General features: G+C 36.5%; 1 pseudogene; it reads right to left on the bottom strand.

Annotated features, from left to right (window-relative positions):
* Positions 1–21,840: 21,840 nt before the first annotated feature.
* LOC150041179 (SMAD family member 4 pseudogene) lies at positions 21,841–24,931 on the bottom strand (annotated as a pseudogene).
* Between the last annotated feature and the right edge of the window lie 471 nt (positions 24,932–25,402).

Below are 25,402 nucleotides of genomic sequence, written 5' to 3' on the forward strand. Positions count from 1 at the left end.
TTCAGTAGTTGTTTCCATACTGATTCCCTTGTAAGTGTTACATTTTCTTCACTGACCATTGAATCAATAGAAAGGGAACAAATGGAATAATATATCAGTCAATACCATAAATTGCTCAAATTGAAGAAGTAGTTTAAAGGAGGTAAATACTGAAAATAGAGACTTGATTATAAATGTTTGGGAAGTTTATTATTGGTCAACCAACCATCTTTAAGACTCTAAACTTTCTTCCCTTGCTTTCACTATCTGAGATCTCTCCTCATGGTAATGTAAAGGAAATGGATATTAATAGAAAAGCCTTAATTTATTTATAAAAATAAAGCAAGAAAGAAAAGATGAAGAAGATGGCTAGAGGATAAGTCACCTTATGATCACAGTCTTCATATTTGTCAGTACAGCTCAGATTATTTATGATTTTAAAATTCAGAAAATATTAATAAATTTAATTATTTCATCTATACAAGGACTTATTTTAAAATATAGCAAGCACATTTTTCTTCATTCTCTAGAGGTGTTAACTACCATATGGCCTTCTTAGTCCTGTAAGCAGAATATACTAGTAGCTGAACTTCACATTTTTCCAGCTTAACTGACATTTCCTGTCCTTAGTGATTTCAGAGTAGCGACTTGACATTATTTATATAAATTATGCATTTAAAAATAGGGTGCAAGCTACATATAATAATTGTAATATAATTGTAATGAAAATGTGATAATATATGTTTAAGGACTCATGCAACTGATAAAAATGCTTCTCTGGTGATTTTGAGGAGAGAGATGTGTCAATCTATCTAAATATGCATATATGTAATCTTTAGCTTAAAAACAACTGAAGTGAACACAAGGGCATATTTACATTTATTATGTATAGACATTTAATGTATTAAAATATTTTTAATTATATGAGCATTAGCAATTTTATAACCTAAAAGTCAGTTCATACTTGATAGAAAAGTCTCAAAGAATTTTTAAATATAATAGATCTTGGCCAGTATTAATGGCAGTAACTACAGACCCTAATGTAGATTATAAATTCACATTAAACACTGAGAAAGCGCTGGGAGTGCAGCCTAGTGGTAGAGTGCTCGAGCACCTATAATGCACGAAACCCTGGGTTTGATTCCTCTCTGTCACATACACAGAAAAAGCCAGAAGTGGAACTGTGGCTCAAGTGGCAGAGAACTAGCCTTGAGCAAAATGTGTCCAAAGAAAGTGCCCAGGCACTGCATTCAAGGCCCAGGATTGGCAAAAAAAAAAACCGCCACCACCACCAACAACAACAAAAAAACCCTGACAAAAAATATTTAACTTTGGGACTGGAGCATGGCCTAGTGGTAGAGTGCTTACCTAGCATGCACTAAGACCTAGGTTCCACTCCTGGGTACCACATACACAGAAAAAAGCCAAAAGTGGTGCTGTGACTCAAATCCTAGCCTTGAGTTGACTTCAAGCCACAGGAATGGAAAAAACATTCCAGGTTCTTTAAAATCAAGAACAACAACAACAAAACAAACATACAAAGTATCTCCTTCATTGTTATAGGTATCTGGCTTTACATATACAAAGATGACAGAGGAAATTTATGCTTTGAAATGTCTTGATGAAATATACTATGAATGAATTTCAACACCTGAGTTTAAAATTTTATGAATAGAAAGGAAAATAATATGAAGAGCAATTTATACAGCTCCAATTTCAAGATAATTATGCATGAAAGATTGATGAAAGGAATTATATTTAGATGCATATTATTTTTAAAAACACATGAAATCATGAACAGACACAGATTCAATAAGCAATGAGTTCATCCACAAAGAAAAACATGGCTTGTTAATATGATACTTTTCAAATTAGGAGGTTGAACAAACCAGTGAGATGTTAATTAGAGCTAATTAGACATTGTGTCTTTTATCACAATTTATTATACATTAGTAAAAATGCTATTTGCTGGATTTTCTTCATTACCTTAGTGTCCATTTTTTGATACCAAGTAGTCACTATGATTACAATCTGCTTTAACAAGTGACTTTTTTTGTCGATATAATGTATAAAGGGGTTACATTCATCAGGTAGTAGGTGCATTATTTCTCCCACATTGATAACCCTTCTCATGTTTTTGTTCCCATTTCCCTCCCACTGCCCTCTTCCAATAACCTTATTTCCCACCCTTCCCTTCATTATTTCAAATAAATAAATAAAAAACATATGTACAATATATCAGGAACAAAGTCAAACACAGTAACATCATGAGATTAACCACAAGGACAAAAAAACAGAAGAGAAATAACAGTAAATTAAGAACAACAATCACAAAGATAAAACTCTTGATTCCATTATATTTAGGCTCATTTGATATGACCTTATGTATGTAGGTTTTGAGATATTTTAATCCTCTGTTAGGGATGTGCTATATGGGTACAGATTATTACAAATGGGAGAAACCACTTAGCCAATGTTCCTTTGAATCTTGCTTACTTAATATGCTTTTTTACAACACTTTCCATTTCCTTACGAATAGGGCACTGTCATTCTTTCTGACGGCAGCATATAATTCCATTGTGTATAAATACCACATCGTCTTGATCCATTCATCTACTTAGGGGTTACTGCCTTGGTTCTATATCTTACCTATTGTAAATAATGCTGCCATGAACATTGTTGTGCTAGTGGCTTTAGTATGTCCTTGTTTGTGGACATTTGGGTAAATGCCAAGGAATGGAATTGATGGGTCATAGGGGAGCTCTATGTTTAGTCTTTTGAGGAATCAGCACACAGCTTTCCATAGTGGTTGAATGAGTTTACACACCCAGCAACAGTATAGTAGTGACCCCTCCAAGACACATCCCTGCCAGAATCTGTTGTTATTACATTTCTTTTCAATGGCCATTCTAACTGGAGTGAGGTAGAATCTCAAAGCTGTTTTGGTTTGCATTTCTTCTATGGCCAGAAATGTTGAACATTTTTAATGTGCCTATAGGCCATTCTAATTTCCCCTTCAGAGAAGACCCTCTTTAAATCATTAGCCCAGGTTTTTCTGGATGGTTGTTTTTTGAGGATTCACTTTTGAGATTCAATTTTTTGAGCTGTAGATATATTGTAGAAATAGTGAGATATAGTGAGATCTTCTCCGAGATTGTGGGCTTTCTATTTAACTTGATAGCTATGTCCTTTCCAGTACAAAAGATCTGCAGTTTAATGCAGTACTATTTGCACAAACTTTCTTAATTTCTTGTATTTCAAGGTCCTTTTTAAGAAAGTTTCAACTTGTGCCAGGGAGACCTGGTGTCTCTCCTATTCCTTGTTGTAAAGTTTTTGGGGTATTTGCTTTTACCTCAGGTCTTTGACCAGTCTGGAATTAATTCTGTTAGAGGGTGACATAGAAAGATCCAAATTTAGTTTTCTACAGGTGATTAACAAATAATGCCAACACTATTGAAGAGTATGTCTTTCTTCAATCCTGTTTTTGGGTTCCCTTATTAAAGATTAAGTGGCCATAGTTCTATGGGTTGATTTCTGAGTCTTCCGTTTTATTCCATTATTCCTCAGGTCTGTTCTTGTGCCCGTACAAAGCTGTTTTGGTTACTATAACTCTGTAATAGAGTCTAAAGTTTGGTATTGATATTCCTCCATTTCTGTTCTTTCTGATAAGGCTTGTTTTTGAATACGGGTCTTTTATTATTCCATAAGAAATTTTGGATTGCTTCTTCTATTTCCTTAAAGAATGACATTGGGATATTGATGGGAATTGCATTGAATTTGTGGATAGCCCTTGGCATGATTTCATTTACACGATTAATTCTTCCAATCCAGGAGCATGGAAGGTTTTTCTACATGTGCTTTAATTTCCTTTTTCAGGTTTTCAAAGTTTTCATCACAAAGGTCCTTTACCTTCCTAGTTAATGAATAAAGAATATATTTTTGAAGCTATTGCAAAAGTACTTTCTTTCCTGATTTTTTGTTGGCATACAGGAAGGTGGTTGATTTTTGAGGGTTAATTGTACACCCTGCTACCTTGCCAAAGTTTTGACTCAGCTCAAGGAGCTTGGGAGTGGAGTCTATAGGGTTTTTTAAGTACAGAATTTTGTCATCTGCAAAGAGGGAAAGTTTTACTTCCTCTTTTCCTATTTGAATCCCCTTTATGCTTGTTTCTTGCCTTATTGCTATGGCTAGGAATTCTAACACTATATTAATGCGGAGTGGAGAGAGTTGACATCCTTGTCTCATTCATGATTTTAAAGGAAAAAACTTTATCTATTCACCAGTAAATATAATGCTAGCTGTAGGTTTATGATACACAGCCCTTATTATACTGAGGAACGTTTCATGGATTATTAGTTTCTCCAGAGCTTTTCGCCTAAAGGGGTGTCAATGTTTTTTCTGCATCTATTAAGATAATCCTGTGCTTCTTGTCCTTGCTCCTGTTTATGTGATTAATTATATTAATTGAATTGTATATATTGAACCAGTTTTCTATCCCTGTGATGAATTCTGTTTTATCACAGCATATAATTTTTGAGGAGTTGATGGAGATTATTACACAGTATTTTTTCCCAGTAAATTTTTTTTATTGTAATTAGTAAAAGGGTTACATGATATTTGCCAGATAGAAGGTGCATTAATTCACATACATTGATACCCTTTCACATGGGATTCCCTCCTTTTTAAAAAATGTTTCTAGAGCTACTAAAAAACTCGCATTTACAAAATACTAGCCAACAGAATTCAGAAACAAATTTTAAAAATTATACACTATGAGGAAGTAAGCTTCATCCTACAGATGCAAGGCTGGTTTAACATTCGCAAATCAATTAATGTAATACATCATATCAATAGAGCTAAGAATAAGAATTACATGAAATTTTCTCTGAACACGGAGAAGACATTTGACAAAAACAACATCCATTCATGTTGAAAGCACTAGAAAAAATAGGAATAGGAGGTACATTCCTTAAAATAATTATAGCCATATATCACAAACTCACAGCCAGTATCATTCTAAATGGAGGAAGACTAGAAACAATTACCTTAAAATCAGGAACTAGACAGGGATCCCCACTCTCTCCACTTCTCTTCAATATAGTACTGGAACTCTTAGTCCGAGCAATAAGGCAAGAGAAGGACATCAAAGGGATCTACATAGAGAAAGAAGAAATTAAACTATCCCTATTTGCAGATGACTTGATCCTCTACCTGAATGACACAATAAACTTCACTCCCAAACTCCTAGAACTAATAAACCATTTCAGCAAATTGGTAGGATACAAAATTAATCTGCAAAAGTCAATAGACTTTCTGTATGCCAACAATACACAAACTGAAGGAGAAATGAGGAAAATGATCCCATTTGTAATAGCCCCCAAAAGAGTAAAATACTTAGGAATTAACTTAACCCAAGCTGTAAATGAATTATTTAATGAAAACTATAAATCCTAACAAAAGAAATTAAAGAGGATACCAGGAAATGGAAAGGCATCCCATGCTCATGGGCGGGGAGAATCAATACAGTGAAAATGGCCATACTGCCAAAATTAATATACAAATTCAATAAAATCCACATCAAAATCCCATACACATTCTTTACTGAAATAGAAGGGGTAATCCAAAGTTCATAGGGAACAACAAAGACCTAGGATAGCCAAAACAACTCTAGCCAAAAAGAGCAGTGCAGGTGATATTACAATACCAGAGATCAAACTATACTATGGAGCCATAATAACAAAAACAGCATGGCATTGGCACAAAAATAGACCAGAAGATCAATGGAACAGAATAGAAGATCCAGAAATAGAACCACATACCTATGGTCAACTTGTATTTGATAAAGGACCCAAAGATATACAGTGGAACAAACACAGTCTATTATAGGTGCTGGTAAAACTGGGTAGCCACATGCGAAAAACTAAAATTTGACCCAGCCTTTCACCATGCACAAGCATTTACTCAAAATGGATCAAAGAAATATCAGACCTGAAACCTTGAAACTGTTACATGATAGAGTAGGAGAGATACTGGAACTCACAGGCACAGGGAAAAACTTTCTGAACAGAATCACAGGGTCACAAGTGTTTGGAGAGAGACTCGAAAAATGGGACTACCTAAGAATACAAACTTTCTGCACAGATAAAAGCATAGCTACTAAAGTAGAAAGACAGCCAACCAACTGAGAAAAAAATATTTACCAATAATTCATCAGACAAATGCTTACTATCCATTATATATAGGGAACTCAAGAAACTAATTCCCCCCCAGACCCAACAAACCAATCGCTAAAGGGCAAGGGAACTAAAGAGAGACTAATAAAAAGAAGAGGTTAAAATGGCAGAAAAACATATGAGAAAATGCTCAACATTTGTGGACATAAAGGGAATGCAAATAAAAACAACCCTAAGACACCACCTTACCCCAATAAGAATGGCCAATATTCTGAACTAAGGCAATGACAAATGCTGGTGGGGTTGTGGAGGAAGAGAAACCCTACTGCACTGCCAGTGGGAATGTAAAGTAGTTCAGCCACTCTGGAAATCGGTTTGGAAGTTTCTTAAAGAACTGAAAATACACCTTCCCTATCATCCCATACTATTCCACTCCTGGATATCTATCTGAGCATCATAACGTGGGATATGGTAAGTACACCTGCACATCTATGTTCATCATTGCAGTATTCACAATAGCCAAGGGATGGAAACAACCCATGTGTCCTACTGAAGATGAATTGATACAAAAAATGTGATATATGTGTGATTATATATACATATATATACATATATATATATATATATGAATTGTACATAGCGAATAGACAGGACAAAATAATGGCATTTTCTGGGAAGTGGATGAAGCTAGAGCGAATCATGTTGAGTGAGATAAGTCAAGACCAAAGGAACAAAAGTTGCATGGTATCCTTAATACATGGATATTAGATCCAAACAGTATAAGAGCGATGACTCAATATCTGGGTAACCAATGTTATGGACATGGTCTTGGAGATATAAACATAACTACATAGACATAAAATCTATAGATATAATGTTTTATTACATACATTAATGTATACCTATGACATACAATCCTTCATCTTAATTTTAATTATGTTCTAAAATCTAAGTGCCAGTGATTATATGTATTTTCCCTTCCTGAATACTTGTTTGTTAAACGTGAAATTTGTAATATGATGTAAAAATCAATATTAATAAATTCTTTAATAAAAATATTTACTGGTTTCTGCCATTTTTCTATTTTGTTAAGGCCTGTGACTTGTCAATTCTTGCTATAATAGGAAGGTATGTTTATATGTGCCATTTCTCTCTTACAAGTTAACTTTTAACTGACTTGATATTTTATCTTTGTCCATTTATTTCTGACACTGAATATTTAGTGTAATAGGCTTTCCTGCCTTTACTAAAGATACCTGCTTTAATTTTCTTCTGTCAATCATATTTTTCTAGGGATTGAATGATACTTCTTCAGCACTTCAACCTTACAATGTCCAGCCAGCATGGATTGAAATCAAGCTTTGCAGCAAAATGTAATTTTTTTGTTCCAGTCAAGAGCTGGGTAGGGACTTCATGTATAATTTTTTTCATATATTTTTATTGTAATTAATAGAAGGGTTACATTATATTTGCCAGATAGGAGGTGCATAAATTCACATACATTGTTCATTGCAGCACTATTTACCATAGCAAAGATATGGAACCAAACCAGATGCCCCACAGTTGATGAATGGATCAACAAGTTGTGGTATTTGTACACAATGGAATTCTATGCTGCTGTCAGAAAGAACGACATCACCCCATTTGTAAGGAAATGGAAAGACTTAGAAAAAATCATATTAAGCGAAGTAAGCCAGACTCAAAGGAAGTTAGGCTCAATGGTTTCCCTCATTTGGCATAATCAGTAGAAACCTTGGGCTCTCCTAGCAGAGATTTGCAATAGAGCAAAACCTTGATACATAAGGCCATATAGTATGATGCTAAATGAAAGGACCTCTAGGATATAGAAACAAAAGCCATATAATGAATGATTGTTGTCCTTCATGTACTATGTTATCTCTCATCTCTTTTGCTGTCTCTTAGTTATTTCATATTGTTACAGTATCTCACTTTGTTATCTGATATATCAGATATATTTGTATTTGGTTATTTGAAATTGGATAGGGAAGGGAGGAAAACAAGATGAGAGGTGGGGGTACGGGGTGGGAAATGGGGACCAAGACATGTGAAAGGGTATCAGTGTACGTGGCATAGCTAGCAAGTTAAATAGAAACCTCACAGAGTGGGAGAAGATCTTCACTAGCCATACTACAGATAAAGGCCTCATATCAAAATATACTCAGAGCTGGGCTGGGAGCTTGGCCTAGTTGTAGAATGCTTGCCTAGCATGCATGAAGACCTAGGTTTTATTCCTCGGTACCACATACATAGAAAATAGCCAGAAGTGATGCTGGGGCTCAAGTGGTTGAGCTCTAGCCTTGAGAAAGTCCAAAGACAATGCACAGGCCCTGACCTCAAGCTCAGGACTGGCAAAAAAATAAAGTAAAAACAAAAACAAAATATACTCAGAGCCCAAAATATTGAATCTCTCCAAAACAAATCCTCAAAGAAACAACCACCCATTAAAAGATGAGCCAAAGACTTAAAGAGAGACTTCTCTGAAGAGAAAGTAAGAATGGCCTATAGACTCCTGAAAAAATGCTCGACCTCTCTGGCCATAAAAGAAATGCAAATATTAATAAAATCTTTGAGATTCTACCTCATTTCCATTAGATTGGTCATGAATAAGAAATCCAATAACAAGAGATGCTCGTGGGGATGTGGCCAGGAAGGATCACTACTACACTGTTGGTGAGCATGTAAACTCATTCAACCACTATGGAAAGCAGTATGGCAGTTCCTCAAAAGACTAAGCATGGAGCTCCCCTATGACCCAGAAATCCTACTCCTTGACATTTACCCAAATGTCCAGAAACAAGGCCATACTAAAGCCACTAGCACCACAATCATCTTTGCAGCACTACTTACCATAGTAAAGATATGGAACCAACTCTGATGTCCCTCAATAAATGACTGGATCAAGAAGATGTGGTACTTATACACAGTGGAATTCTATGCTGCCATCAGAAAGAATGACATTGCCCCACTGGAATGAAATGGAAAGACTTGGAAAACTGATATTAAGTGGAGTAAGCCAAACCCAAAGGAACATAGGCTCAATGGTTTCTCTCATTTGTAATAATTAGTACACATCTAGGACTCTCCTCAAGGAGGATTACAATAAATTAATACGTAGATTCACAGGGTCGAATAGGATGAGAATAAATGAAAGGATCTCTAGAATATGGAAACAAAAGCTTTATCTTCTGTGATTGTTGTTCTTAATGTAATATGTTATTTATCTTCTCTTTTGTTGCCCTTTGGTTAATCTCATATTTTTACCATATCTGATTATGGTACGTGGTATATTGTATATACATCTAATTATTTGAAATAGGAAAGGGAAGGGGGGAAAACAAGATGATTGAGAGGGGGTAGGAGTATGGAAATGAGAAAAAAACATGATAAATGTTATAAGTGTTTGAAAATTAATGCATGTACTATCTGGCAAATATAACTGTAACCCCTCTGTACATTATAATTAAAAAAACAAGAAAAATAGGAAAGTGAAAATAAAAGAAAAATTCCTACCAGTCTTAGAATGAATCAAATTTATTGTGTATAGAAACAAAAAATAAAAAGCCAAAAGGATTTTGTTAAAATTTCATCAAAACTATGTGATCAAAGACAAAAAGAATTGTGCAATTTTTTCCAATAGCTTTCATTACACTAAAAGTTTAGCACTGCACATGTATATCAGTATTTGCCTAGTATGCACAAGACTCTGGAATTGATTCCCAGGATGATGATGAGAAAATGAAAAAAATGAGGAAAATTTCTAAGTATATTCCAGGTTTCTGCATAAAAATATTGTGGTAAGTAAAATAACACCATTTAACAAATATGTCTTCTAAGTAATTATGGAATAATAACAATAATTTCACCTGAAATGAAAACAAATTAATGAGATCTGTAAAATGTTCTATTTTATTAACTAAGTAATTATGCCAAGATGTTACCACTTAACAAAGTAGTTAAGAAAAATACTATATCTTAATCAATGTCAATGCTTTCAACTTTTGCACTCATCCCTCTTTGTACCTAGTCCGTATCTTACTCTTCTTAATTTTATAGAACATACGTTGAATTCTTATCTACATTCTCCCTCTCTTTTCCTTTTCATCTTCTACCTCTTTCCCCTTGACCCTACCCAACCCCTTTTAATTATCTGCTTCTTGGTGTTCTCAGTTGCTAAACTTTGATTTCGGCTTTCCAAAAATTACACTGCTTGAGATCTCCCTTGATTCTACCATATGTCAGTTAACACACTTGTATACACCCAATATATTTCCTTAGTTGTAATCTAAGTCTAGAGAAAATATAGATCCTTTGTGTCTCTGGATCTGACTTATTCAATTAACATATTTTCCCTAACTAGTTTCTTTACAAACGTTACAATATAATTCTTCCTAATGGGTGAGTATAATTCTCTTTTCTCATATGGCTAAATGTTAAAATCCCTTTTTCACAAAATGAAGAATAGAATAGTAAAGGTTTAGCTTATGAAAATGTTATTGTAAAAATCAGTTGGTAACTAAGGATTAAAGATAATGACAAATTCTTAGACCTCACTCACATGGTGTCATGAGATTCTGGGCCCTTTCCTTGGAGACATGGCCTCTTGCAGTTGCTTTGTATAATCAAATAAAGAGAACTAATACAGTGTCTGTCTCCAGGATCTAGGGTTAGGAAACATAGCTTTCATACTAGTTAATTTATTTTTGCCAGTCCTGGGCTTGGGCTCAGGGCCTGAGCACTGTCTTTGGACTTTCTCAAGGCTAGCACTCTACCACTTGAGCCTCAGCACCACTTCTGGCTTTTTTCTATGTATGTGGTACCGAGGAATTGAACCTGGGTCTTCGTGGATACTAGGCAAGCACTCAACCACTAGGCCAAACTCCCAGCCCCGGTTGTGCAGTAATTTTAAATTAAGTAAACTGCAAAAATGGTATTAAAATAAAAATGAATTTAAAATGAATAAATAAATTTCTGTAACTTCTACTCTTCTCATTAGAAAAACTCAGTCCAGATTCTTTTAACCAGATAGTTTATAATTATGGTCAATATTCTTTTAATACCTCTAATCAGCCTTACCAACACAATTGATAAATGCTGACATTAAAGACAAAAGTTTTCATTAGTCTCATTACACCTGCCTCTTCCCAAAAGCTACTTACATTGTACACCAACTATTACAAATGCATGTAAATTGTGTCCATCATAGATAAAAATGGTATATATCATAGATGACAGCAAGGGAGAATGCTCAAAACTCCTGTCCAGTCACTGCTGCTATTGCAAGTCTAAATATCAGGTGATATGATATTGTCTCTGCAATAGGTTTCAATTTAGTTCTTGTTTAATTGTATTTTATTTTCAGGGTAACTTTTAGAGTGGTTACAGTTATATTTATGAGGTAGTGGGTACATTACTTTTTGAACATTGATACCTGTTTCTTATCTCAGCACTTTGTCTCTTAATTTTATAATACTCTTGCGGACCAAGAAAAAAAAAACTTGGTCACTTAAAACTACAATGTTTGACATGATATAGAGAAAAAGAAAACCATAGTTATGCCCCTGCTATGCCATCAATATATGGATGAATCTAGAGCAAATCATGTTGAATGAGACAAATAAAGACCAAAGGAACAAAAGGTGCACGGTATTAATATGTGGCTTTTAGATCCAAACACTACAAGATGGATGACTCAATATTTGTATACTCAATGCTATGGACATGGTTTTGGAAATATAAACACAATTACATTGACATAAAAACTTAAGACTCTATAGACGTAATGTTTTATTACAGAGATTAATATATATCTATGACATACAAACCCTCAGCTAATTTTAATTATGTTCTAATCTTAGTGCCAGTGATGGTATATAGAGATTCCCTTCTTGAATACTTGTTTGTTAAACATGTCATTTGAAATATGTAAAAATCAATGTCAATAAATTCTTTAATGAAAAATATATGGATCTTGTGATCAAAATCAGGTTATATATTCAAAAAAACAAAAGACTCCTAGCTGAATGTCACTGAATAAACTCAGTGACATCACCGGAAGATATTATTTAGGTAGATTAAACCTCACTGGAATTCTGGACATACAAAATTTTGTAGTACAATAAGAAGATCTATTTCACTGAATTTGGAAATAATTGTTACACTACTATAAGCAATTGTGACAAAATATCATATACACACAGCAATGTACTTTACTATGTCCAAAAATGTTCAGCTAAATCTAAACTAAGATTATTTTCCAAGACTTATAGTCTTACTTTGAATTCAAAATTAAAATATCTTGATAAATATTACTTTCTGTGGAAACAAATTATATTTAATGCTTTGTTATTGGACAACAGTGTCTGCAGTGGAGACAAAATATGTTTCATTTATAACATTTGTGGCCTACAAAAATCAGAGAAATCATAAAGTTAATGTATTAATGACAGCTGGGGGTGGTGGCTCACACCTTTAATCTTAGCTAATCAGGAAGCTGAGATCTGAGGATTGCTGTTCAAAGCCATCTGGGGTACAAAAGTATCTGAGACTCTTACCTCCAATTAACCACAAGAAAGCCAGAAGTGGGACTGAGGATCAAGGGGTAGGGTGGTATACATGAGCTGAATTGCTCAAGGACAGCACCCAGGCCTAGAATCCAAGATCCATGAGTTACCAAAAAATAAATTTATAAATGACATTCCTATTATAATTCATCGTGATTTAGGTGAATTTATTTCATGTAGCGTACCTGAAATAACCCTTTCCTGTCACATGTAGTGATGTCTATTCAGGCCAAATGACAAAAAAAGTCTAAAATTTGAGGATGCCTACATGCATTCATTGAGAAATTCATTATATCCGTTTATGAACTAGCCCAGAAGGCTTCAGAATGAATCACATATGAAATACACTGTCAGAAAAGAAACCATTATACTAATGCTACTTTTAAAAATAACATGGCAATTTGACCTTTGCCAAAAGACTTTCCCCAGTGTAGTAAGGTGGAATGATCTCTGAAAAAAATTATTAGATCTGATATCTACTCTTGATTTGCTTCTACACAAAAACTTATACCAGTTAGAATGGCCAGGATCAGGAAAACGAATAATAACAGATGCTGTAGGGGACATGGCCAGGAGGGATCACTAGTACACTGTGGGTGGGAGTGCAAACTCGTTCAACCTCTATGGAGAGCAGTATGGCAGTGCCTCAAAAGGCTAAACATAGAACTCCCCTATGACCCAGCAATTCCACTACTTGGCATTTACCCAATCATCCAGAAACAAGGACATACTAAATCCACTAGCACAACAATGTTCATTGCAGCACTATTCACCATAGCAAAGATATGGAACCAACCTAGATGTCCCTCAGTTGATGAGTGGATCAACAAGTTGTGGTATTTGTACACAATGGAATTCTATGCTGCTGTCAGAAAGAATGACATCGCCCCATTTGTTAGGAAATGGAAAGACTTAGAAAAAATCATATTAAGTGAAGTAAGTCAGACTCAAGGGAACTTAGGCTCAATGGTTTCCCTCATTTGTCATAATCAGTGGAAAACTTGGGCTCTACTAGCAGAGATCTGCAATAGAGCAAAATCTTGATACATAAGGACATATAATGTGAAGCTAATTGAAAGGACCTCCAGGATATTGAAACAAAAGCCATATAATGAATGATTGTTGTCCTTAATGTACTGTGTTGTCTCTCATCTCCTTTGCAGTCCCTTATATCTCATATTGTTATAGTATCTCACTTTGTTATCTGATATATTGAATTTATTTGTATTTGGATATTTGAAATTTGATAGGGAAGGGGGAAAACCAAGATGTGTGGGGGGTGTGGGGGGGAGGGAAATGGGTACCAAGACATGTGAAAGGGTATCAATGTATGTGAATTAATGCACCTTCTATCTGGCAAATATCATGTAACCCTTTCACTAATTATAATAAAAAAAAGCTGTGTAAAATCCTTAAAAAAAAACTTATACCACAGACAACTGACTTTTTCCTCTGTCATGGTTTCCATAATTATAAAACAGGGAATCATTAGAAAGAAGATTTTTTCGGGTTCCATAAACAAGTTTACATTTATTCATTTTGCCTTTCATTTAAGCCTCATAATAAACACAGGAGGCTATCAAAATTTTCATATGGCTCTCAGGTTATTTTTTAAATTTTTTTTATTGTAATTAATAGAAGGGTTACATTATATTGGCCAGATAGAAGGTATGTTCCTTAACAATCATTGCTACCCCTTCTCTATTTTTGTCCCCATTTCCTTCCCTCACCCCCTGCCTTAATCTTGTTTTCCCCCTTCCCTTTCCTATTTCAAATAAACAAACATATATACAATATATCAGATAACAAGGTAAGATGAGAAATAACATAGTACATTAAGATCAACAGGCATACCTTACATGGCTCTTGTTTCTATATCTTGGATGTCCTTTCATTTAGCCTCAACCTATATGGCCATATGTATCTAGGATTTGTTTTTTTTTAAGACCTTTGATTAGGATATAAGTGCAAGTCTATTGAATTTCAATTTATATTTTATGTTTTCGGCTATATTTACCCAACATAGTCATTTTAAAAAAATATTATGGTGGTAATGTAAAGAGGTGTAATAGTCACATGTCAGGTAGAGGATTTTCTTTCTTTCTTCCTTTCTTTCTTTCTTTCTTTCTTTCTTTCTTTCTTTCTTTCTTTCTTTCTTTCTTTCTTTCTTTCTTTTGCCAATCCTCGGCTTGAGCTCAGGGTCTGAGCTCTATCCTTGGACCACTGCCAACTTTTTTGTATGTGTGTGGTACCGAGGAATCAAACCCGGGTCTTCATGCATGCTTGACAGGCACTCTACCACTAGGCCAAACTCCTGGCCCCAATACTTCTTTTTTTATATATTTTTATTGTAATTAATAGAAGGATTACATGATATTTGTAGATAGAAGGTGCATTAATTCACATACATTCATACACTTCCACCTGTCTTGGTCCCCATTTGCCCCCCCCACCTCCAGCACGCCTGTTCTATTACCCCCTTCCCTATCCGATTTCAAATAACCAAATACAAATATATCTGATATATCAGATAACAAAGTGAGATACTGTAACAATATGAGATAACCAAGGGACAGCAAAAGAGATGAGAGATAACATAATACATTAAGGACAACAATCATTCATTATATGGCTTTTGTTTCTATACCCTAGAGGTCCTTTCATTTAGTTTCATACCATATGGCCTTTTGTACCAAGGTTTTGCTCTACTGCAAATCTCTTCTAGGAGACCCCAAGGTTTCTACTGATTATGCCAAATGAGGGAAACCATTGAGCCTAAGTTCCTTTGAGTCTTGCTTACTTTAGTTAATATGATTTTTTTCTAAGTCTTTCAATTTCCTTACAAATGGGGAAATGTCATTATTTCTGACAGCAGCATAGAATTCCATCGTGTACAAATACCACATCTGGTTGATCCATTCATCAACTGAGGGACATCTAGGTGGGTTTCATATGTTTGCTATGGTAAATAGTGCTGCAATGAACATTGTTGGGCTGGTGGATTTAGTATGTTCTTGTTTCTGGATGATTGGGTAAATGCCAAGTAATGGAATTGCTGGGTCATAGGGGAGCTCTGTTTAGTCTTTTGAGGAACTGCCATAATGCTTTCCATAGTGGTTGAATGAGTTTGTACTCCCACCAACAGTGTAGTAGTGATCCCTCCTAGTCACATCCCTTCCAGCATCTGTTGTTATTAGTTTTCTTGATCCTGGCCATTCTAACTGGAGTGAGGTGGAATCGTAGCTTTGTTTTGATTTGCATTTCTTTTATGACCAGACATGTCAAGCATTTCTTCATGTATCTATAGGCCATTTTTGTTTCTTCTTGCAGAAGACTCTCTTTAAGTCTTTAGCCCATCTTTTAATGGGATGGTTGTTTCTTTGGAGACTAGTTCTGGGGTGATTCAATTTTTTTGAGGTGTTGATATATTTTAGATGTCAGGCCTTAATCAATGGTGTGGTTGGGTGAAGATCTTCTCCCATTCTGTAGGCTTCCTAATTAATTTACTTACTATGTCCTTTGCCCTACAAAAGCTCTGCACTTTAATGCTGCCCCAATTATCCAGCCTTTTTCTGATTTGTTGTGATTCTTGGTCCTTATTAAGAAGGTTTCGACATGTGCCAAGGAGACCTAGTGAATCTCCTATTCCTTCTTGTAAAGTTTTCAGTTTGTCGGCTTTTACCTCCAGGTCTTTGATCCATTTGGAGTTAATTCTAGTGCAGGGTGACAAAGAAGGATCCAACTTTATTTTTCTGCAGGTACTTATCCAGTTCTGCCAGCCCTTCTTGTGGAAGAGGTTGTCTTTCTTCCATTCTATTTTTTGGCTCTCTTGTCAAAGATTAGGTGGCCTTAGGTCTGTGGTTTAAAATCTGGGTCTGCAGTTCTATTCCATGGGTCTTCAGGCCTATTCTTGTGCCAGTACCAAGTTGTTTTGATAATTATAGCTCTGTAATAGAATCTAAAGTTTGGTATTTAAATTCCTCCTGTGCTGTTCTTTCTGCTAAGAAGTGTTTTTGCTATACGGGGTCTTTTAATATTCCACATGCAATTTTGGATTGCCTTTTCTATTTATTTAAAGAATGACCTTGGGATATTGATGGGGATTGGGTTGAATTCGTAGATAACCCTTGGCAAGATTGTCATTTTCACAATGTTGATTCTTCCAATCCAGGAGCATGGGAGGTTTTCCCATTTCCTCAGCTCTGATTTAATTTCCTTTTTCAGGATTTTCAAGTTTGCATCAAAAAGGTCCTTTACATTCTTTGTTAAGGTAATTCCTAGTTTCCTTATTTTCTTTGAGTCTTTTGCAAAAGGAGTTGCTTTCCTCATTGTTGCCTTATTCTTCTCACTGTTGGCGTAGAGGAAGGCAGTTGATTTTTGAGGGTTAATTTTATATCCTCATACCCTTCCAAAGTTTTGAATCAGCTCAAGGAGCTTGGAAGTAGAGTCTATAGAATTCTTTAAATACAGGATCATGTCATCTGCAAAGAGGGAAAATTTTACTTCCTCTTTCCCTGTTTGGATCCCCTTTATGCTTGCTTCTTGCCTTATTGCACTGGCTAAGAATCCTAATACTATGTTAAAGAGGAGTGGAGAGAGAGGGCACCCTTGTCTCGTTCCTGATTTTTGAGGGAATGTCTATAGCTTTTTGCCATTAACTATAACACCAGCTATGGGTTTGTCATACACAGCCTTTATTATATTGAGGAATGTTCCATGGATTCCTAGTTTCTCCAGAGCTTTTAACATAAAGGGGTGTTGGATCTTTTCAAATGCCTTTCCGCATCTATTGAGACAATCGTGTGATTTTTGTCCTTGCTCCTGTTGATGTGTTGAATTATATTCATTGATTTGCGTATGTTGAACCAGCTTTGCCTCCCTGTGATGAATCCAGTTTGATCATAGTGTATACTTTTTTTGATGAGTTGTTGTAGACGGTTGGCCAGTATTTTGTTCAGAAGTTTTGCATCGATGTTCATCAAAGAAATAGGTGTATAGTTTTCTTTCTTTGATGAATCTCTGTCGGGTTTGGGTATGAGGGTTATACTGGCTTCATAGAATGAATTTAGTAAAGAACCTCCATTTCCAGTTTCTTTGAAGAGCTTGAGGAGTATTGGTTTGAGCTCTGCTTTGAAGACCTTATAGAATTCAGCTGTGAATCCATCTGGCCCTGGGCTTTTCTTAGGTGGAAGGTCTCTTATAGCCATTTCTATTTCATTGCTTGAAATAGGCCAGTTTAGTTGGGTTAGTTCCTCTTGGTTCAGTGTGGGTATGTTAATATTGGCTACAAATTCGTCCATTTCTTCTAGATTCTCAAATTTGTTGGCATAAAGGTTGAGAAGTATTCCCTCATGATACTCTGGATCTTGTTAATTTCCGTCGTGATATTACCAATTTTGTCTGAAATTTTGTTTATTTCCATATGCTCCCCTCTTTTTTTGGTAAGATTTGCTAAGGGTTTGTCAATTTTGTTAATTCTTTCAAAGAACCAACTCCTTGTTTTGTTGATCCTTTCTATAGTTTTTTTGGATTCCAATTCATTTAATTCTGCTTTGATTTTAATAATTTGCTTCCTTCTAGTGGGATTAGGGTTGGTTTGTTGCTCTTTTTCCAGGAGCTTAAGGTGACACATTAAATTGTTAGTTTGAGATTTTTCCAATTTTTTATTGTAGGCACTCAGAGCTATAAATTTTCCCCTGAGTACTGCCTTTGCTGTGTCCCAAAGGAGCTGGTATTTTGTGTGTTCCTTTTTGTTAAATTTCATAAACAGTTGAATTTCTGTTCTGATCTCTTCGATGATCCGTTGGTGATTCAACAATGTGTTGTTCAATCTTCATGAGTTACAGGGTTTTCATTGTGGAGATGGGTGTTCAGTTCCAATTTGATGCCCTTGTGGTCTGATAGAGTGCAGGGAATAATTTCAGCGTTTCTCAATCTGTCCAGCTTTGTTCTGTGGCCTAAAATGTGGTCTGTTTTGGAGAATGTTCCATGTGCTGCTGAAAAAAACGTATATTGTGTTGTTGCTGGGTGGAGTAATCTGCAGATGTTTGTTAGATCTAGTTGGTCCATATAGTTGTTCAATTCTAAGATTTCTCTGTTGAGTTTTTGCCTTGTTGATCTGTGCGTTAAAATCACCAACAATCACTGTGTTTCGATCTATGTATGGTTTCAGTGAAAGTAAAGTTTGCTTGATGAAGTTCGGAGCTCTGGATTTGGGTGTGTAGATATTTAGGATGGTTATGTCCTCATGGAGGAAAGATCACTTTAGTAGTATGTAGTAACCTTCTTTGTCGTTTCTCAGTAATTTTAGCTTGAAGTCTATTTTATGTGATATGAGAATGGCAATTTCAGCCTGTTTATGGAGGCCGTTAGCTTGGTAGAGTTTATTCCAACCTCTTACTTTCAAAAAATGTTTGTGTTTGGGGATAAGATGTGTGTCTTGAAGACAGTAGAATGATGGATCTTGCATTTTGATCCACCTACATAATCTATGTCATTTAACTGGAGAGTTAAGTCCATTGCTATTGAGAGTGAGGATCGCGAAATATTTATTATTTCCTGCCATTTTTACAAGCTTTCATTAGGGCCTGTGTCTTCATAGTTTTTGTTGTACTTATATGTTATGAGTTTTAGGTGCCATGTCTTTCTCTGTATTACATTTGTGTTCGTTTTCTATGTGTAGAATATCTTTGAGTATTTTCTGTAATGTTGCTTTAGTTGCTACGTAATGTTGCAGGTTTTCCCTTGAATGGAATGTTTTTATTGTTCCCTCAGTTATGAATGAGAGCATAGCTGTGTACAGTATTCTTGGTTGGTAGTTATTTGACTTCACGGCATGGCATATATCCTTCCAATCTCTTCTTGCTTGCATGGTCTCTGCTGAGAAATCTGGAGTTATTCTGATTGGTTTGCCTTTATAAGTGATTGTTCTCTTCTCCCTGGCTGCTTTCAGGATCACACACACACACACACACACACATACACACACACACACACACACACACACACACACACACACACACACACACACACACATATATATATATATATATGGCAGTGATTTATTATCATTACATTAGTAAACCAGGGGCAGTAAACTGCTTATAAAAATAGACTCTATCCCACCAAAGAATGTACTCCCAGGCAAAAAAAAAGGCAACACCATTAAGGATTCTCTTGGACAATACAAGGAAAGGCACAAGACAAGAGTGGAATGGATTTCAAGTTGGATATAGCTGATTCATCTCGCATTCAGCTTTCACTGACATTTGATATTCTGAAATTCCTCAAAATATGAATTAAGAGAAAGTTTCCCAGAACCATATCCACATAATAATCAGACTTTTAAGAACTACAGTACAGAAATGATCTTACCCTAAATGAGACATACAAGTAAAGCAATGAGATTTTTTAGTCTTATCCATGAAAGAGGACCACGTCTAAGCAATGGAAAGACAGCTGGACAATCACGTTGTCAGACAGTAATGAGAACATACAAGATATTTTACCCCAAAGGTATGACAATACAGGTCAAATACAAGCAAACAGTAACTAGAAGTACTTCTGTAGTTTATAGTTCTTATTAGAAACCAAGACAGGTGGCTTGAGATACTTCTCAGCAAATATTTTCCACATATTTTCTAAAGATTATTAACATAAAAACTTTTTTTAAAGTAGCAAAGGAAGGAACAGTTATAGAACTACATGGTTAGTTCATAATCTGGATTTAAAAAAATCTGTTCTTCCAAAACTCTCTCCTCATATTTTTATTCTTCATTCATAATAAAATGCACTTAAAGACAAAAACGTGTAAAGGTATCTTTTTATAATTATGCCAGTAAAACTTTTGTTAAAGAAATCAATAAACTTACATACTTAAATTTAAGTCTTTACCAAAGGTATTGGTAAGCTCTTAAGAATAAAAATGAATTGGTAGCAAAGCTGGCTCAAAACCAAGACCTGTTGCCAGGCATCAGTGGCTCACACTTGTGTAAGCCTACCTACTCAGAAGGCTGAGATCTTAAGATAAAGGTTCCAAGTCACTCTGGCCAGAAAAGTCTGTAAGACTCTTATCTCCAATTAACCACAAAAAAGCAGGACATAGAGCTATGGCTCAAGTAGTAGAGCACTAACCTTGAGCAAAAAGTCAGGGACAACATATAGGCCGCCCTGAGTTCAAACCCCAGGTCTAACAAAAAAAAAGAAAAAAGGAAAAAAAAGGGTCACATAACTTGGATGAACATCTAGATTTAAGTCCCAGCACTGAGCACTCAGTGGCCTCTAGGACAGTCTGAGTAAAGACTTACTGAATGAGGCTGTAGGACTTGTTCATTTCAGTTGATATGAGAACTAGTATGCCTGTTTCTAGAGCTCAAATGTAGATAACACACCTAAAAGATTAATAGAAAGCTTATAGAAGCCCTTCAAGCGAAATGTAAAAGCATCTGGCATCTGATAATCTTTGATTTTATCTCACACCACCTTGTAAAAAATCTATTTGTCATATAGACAATTAGGCCAATTTTTGTTATAGTAAAACAAAAGTTCAGAAAACAACCTACTCTACCCGATCCATAATGTCCATGGGAAAGTCCTGGTAGAGTGTGAGGGGAACCAAAACTGCCCAATACAACTGACTGTTGGCTGTCATTTAATAGAAGTTGTCTTGCTACTGAGATTGGAATCAAAAGTTCAAAAGAAAAAACATTTTAAAAATCAAACCTAGAATTCAACTTTCTATGTTGAGACTCAGTTTTATTTATTCTACTAGCTACGTGAAAAGCATACATATTGTGTCTGTGGTACATCAATACATCTGCAACTTTTCTACTTAAATTCTCTATTCAAAGTCACTGTCGATTGATATGATCATTGATGGCAAAAGGCTTAGAGTAACCAAAAGGTATAAAAAGTTTGCGGTCTTGCCCCAAGATAAAAAAACTGAATTTTAAACAATGTCATAACATACATGATTTAAACAGTATATGAAAAAAATCTCACGCATCAAATCAAGTACAAAAATATCCAAACTACCTATGAGGAACTACGATGTTTCCATTATTCTACACAATATTTAACATAGAATTTATCAGTTTCCAAAATACTCATTATTTAAGCACTACCAACTTGCAGTAATGTCTGGGATGGGGCAGCACAGATGGGTGGTGCTGAAGATGGCCGTTTTGATGGTGAGTCAAATTAGGTGTGTATGGTGCAGTCCTACTTCCAGTCCAGGTGGTAGTGCTGTTATGATGGTAAGTAGCTGGCTGACCAGGAAATCCATTCTGCTGCTGTCCTTGCTGAGGCCCTGAAGCTATCTGCAACAGTCCTTCACTATGGCTGCCTGCCAGAATACTGGCAGGCTGACTTGTAGAAGCCTCAGGAATGTTGGAAAGTTGGTGGGGCTAACAGAGCTGGGGTGCTGTATGTCTCCACTGACCCACGGTTACTTGGTGGATGCTGGATGGTTTGAATTGAATGTCCTTCAGTAGGTAATGATGGCTGTCCCTCAAAGTCATGAACATACTTCACTTGATGGAGCATTGCTCTGTAGTGTTAATCCTGAGAGATCAATACCAGGTAAAACAACTCGTTCATAGTGATATGGATTCACACAGACACTATCACATTTTAAGTCAAATGCATACTGACAATATTTAACATGCTTTGGTTCATTTTTATGGAGATCAGGCCACCTCCACAGACAGGCATAGATCACGTGAGGAAATCCTTTCCAACCAAGAACCTGGGCTTGGGCACCGCTCTCCTGCCACTGCTCATCGCTCCCCAGGAGCAGTCCGGGGCTCCCACCCGATTGCTGCTCGGCCCCCAGCCCCAGCTGTCCAGGTCAGGCAGGGCAGCCCCTCCTTGGCATCAGGGAGCACGCAGGCCAGGCCGCCTCCAGCTTCTGAGCAGCCCGGCAGCAGGAGGGGTGAGGGAGGGCTCCTCCCGCGGGGCGCCCGCTTCCCCTCATCAGCACTCATGCCCTCTTGATAGCCGCAGGGCCGAGAGTGGAGCGGGTATGGCCTGCGGAGCAGAACCAAAGGTGGCAAAGGCGGGCTCCATCACCCGAGCTGCTCCGTTACCGCAGCGGCGACAATGACCAGAACCGTGTTGTTGCTGCCAACTTGTCAGGAGGATACGCTAGGATCCTATCTTTGGCGTCTATTGATCCAGTTCGGATTATAATGTGGCGGTGGGATGTCCTTTTCTGATCAGGTCTGTTTGGGGTTCTAAAAGCTTCTTGTATCTGGATGGGCCTGCCCTTCTGGATATTTGGGAAATTCTCTGAGATGATTCCCTGAAGTATATTTCCAATGCCATTGACCTCTTTCTCCAGACCCTCCTCAATACCAGTTAGCCTTAAATTAGGCTTCCTAATTGGATCTTGGACCTCCTGTAGCATTTTCTCATTTTTCCTAGATTTGAATTGACTCATTTTCTGTTCTTTTTCTATAACAACTAAATTATCTTCAACCCCGGAAATTCTCTCTTCTGCATTGTCTAACCTGCTATCAAAGCTATCCATTTTATTCTTTTAGATCGGTATTATCACTCTCTCTTTCTTTTTGTACACTTACATACAAAACTAATACAATTACAGGTGACCAATTTATGACCAAAACAATAAGCCCAACAATCCAATCTCTATTGTATTTAAGTTCCTCTGGACCTAGAGTATAATTGAACACCTAGATACACAGCATTGCTCAACAACCATCAAATGTAGATCCATGCATTATAAGAGTTGAAGGATGAACAGAGGACCAGAGATAGAAAAATAATTTGAAAGATGACAAGGTAGGTAGGAAAAGAATAATACAGGAGTGTAAGAATATTATAGTAATGAAGAAAAGGTATCGTGTAAAGATAACTGACCTAAGGTGATAGACAGGAGGAGTATTTGTGTATAAAGTTTAGATGAACTTAGATAACACTTATCAAAATAAGAAGAGTAATAATGAGAATATACAGAGAAAAGAGGGAGGAAGATATAGGAGATTTCAATGATACAAATTTTAAAAAGAAAAAAAAGAAAAAAGAGCAACAAAATAAAAGAAAACAGAACACACACACACACACACACACACAAACAAAAACAGAAATTTAAAAAAAAAAAGGTGGGTGGAAATTCCTCACTGTTCTGAGTTCTTACCCAAGAGATATTGGGGTTGAGAACCAGGAGTTTAAAAAGCAGGTGACTGTATCAATATGGATATCGTTTTTATTCAGACTATACCCAGAGCTGTCAATGTGTTTCTAGGAATGACCACAGTGATAGCAGGATTGCGGGAAAAGAGAGGAGAAAAAAAAGAAAAAAAAGGAATGAATCATAACATTAAAAAAAAGGTGTAGGTTAAATGGCAAAGAGAAAAATAAGAATATCTAAAAATGCAAATGAAATGGGGTAGAAGAAAAAAAAAAGGTATTCTTCAGTTTTTTTTGTGGGGGGGGCCAGGATAGGAAACTTGTGTCTCCACTAAATTCGGCATCCAAACACTTCACAAAGTCTTTTTCTCTTGTGATTTGGCTTTGCCGTTTTTTCGGATCAGATTGCTTGAATGGGAAAACAAAGCTGAAAGATCTGCGGGCGGCTTTGTTTACCCAGTCTGTGGCAGGAGCAGGGGACAGACTTCAGCAGCACTGGTGCCGGATTTCTGGCTAAGGGATCTCTGGGAAATCCTTTGCCAGTTAGAAAGATGGCGCTGTCAGCAACATCTCTCAGGCTCCGATTGCGTTGGCCTGTCTTTGCCAGTAGCCAAGATAGCGCTGCTCTCAGCTGGTGGGGGAGGGTCTCCCTCCTGATGCCCTTCCGTTCCGAGAGCAGAAGTGGAAACTTCTCCTCAGAGGTACTCACAAATTGCTGGATTCTCCGGTTCCGTGGAGCTGGCAGGTCCGTGCACAGCCAGGTGTCGGCACTGGGCTCGCACAGGCTCTATGTGGCTCTGTCTGCAGCCAACGGGTCACTGCGCGATCTCTGCTCTGATTCAGAAGAGCCTTTGTTTCCCCGGCCACTCCGTGGCAGAACTCCATGCTCTCTTCCCGCACCGGTATTCTGCCTTTTTTTCCTCTCTGCCTGAGTTCTCTGTGGTCCTAAAGCTTACTTAGGATCAATTTCTGATAGAGGACTGTCTCCTGCACTGCCAGTACATGAATCTTGGCAGGAGCTCAGTACATCTCATCCTGAATGGCCGCCATCTTCCGCCAATTTTCTCATTACTTCTTGAACACTGATACACCTTTTCATATTTTTGTCTCCTTTTCCCTCCTCTTGCCCTCTCCCAATCATCTTGTTTCTCCTCCTTACCTTCACTGTTTCAAATAATCAAATAAATGTATATTCAATACACCAGGAAAAATGTCAGAAACAATAACCTCATGAGATTAATCATAATGAAAAAAAGAGAAGAGAAAAAAACTGCACACAGTACATTGAGAACCACAATCACAAAGATAAATCTCTTGTTTTCATATCCTAGAGTTCATTTTGTTTAGTCTCTTCCTGTATGACCTTATGTACATAGCTGTTGAGCTATTACAGTCTTCTGCTAGGAGAGTCCTAAATGTTTACTCATTATTACGAAAAAAGAGAAACCCTGAAGCCTATATAATCTTACCCCTTTGGATTAAAATAACAAGAGCTTGACCAGATGATAAATATTATTTGAG

Source organism: Megascapheus bottae, chromosome X (assembly GCF_031878675.1).
Source record: "Megascapheus bottae isolate mThoBot1 chromosome X, mThoBot2.hap1, whole genome shotgun sequence".
NCBI lineage: Eukaryota > Metazoa > Chordata > Mammalia > Rodentia > Geomyidae > Megascapheus > Megascapheus bottae.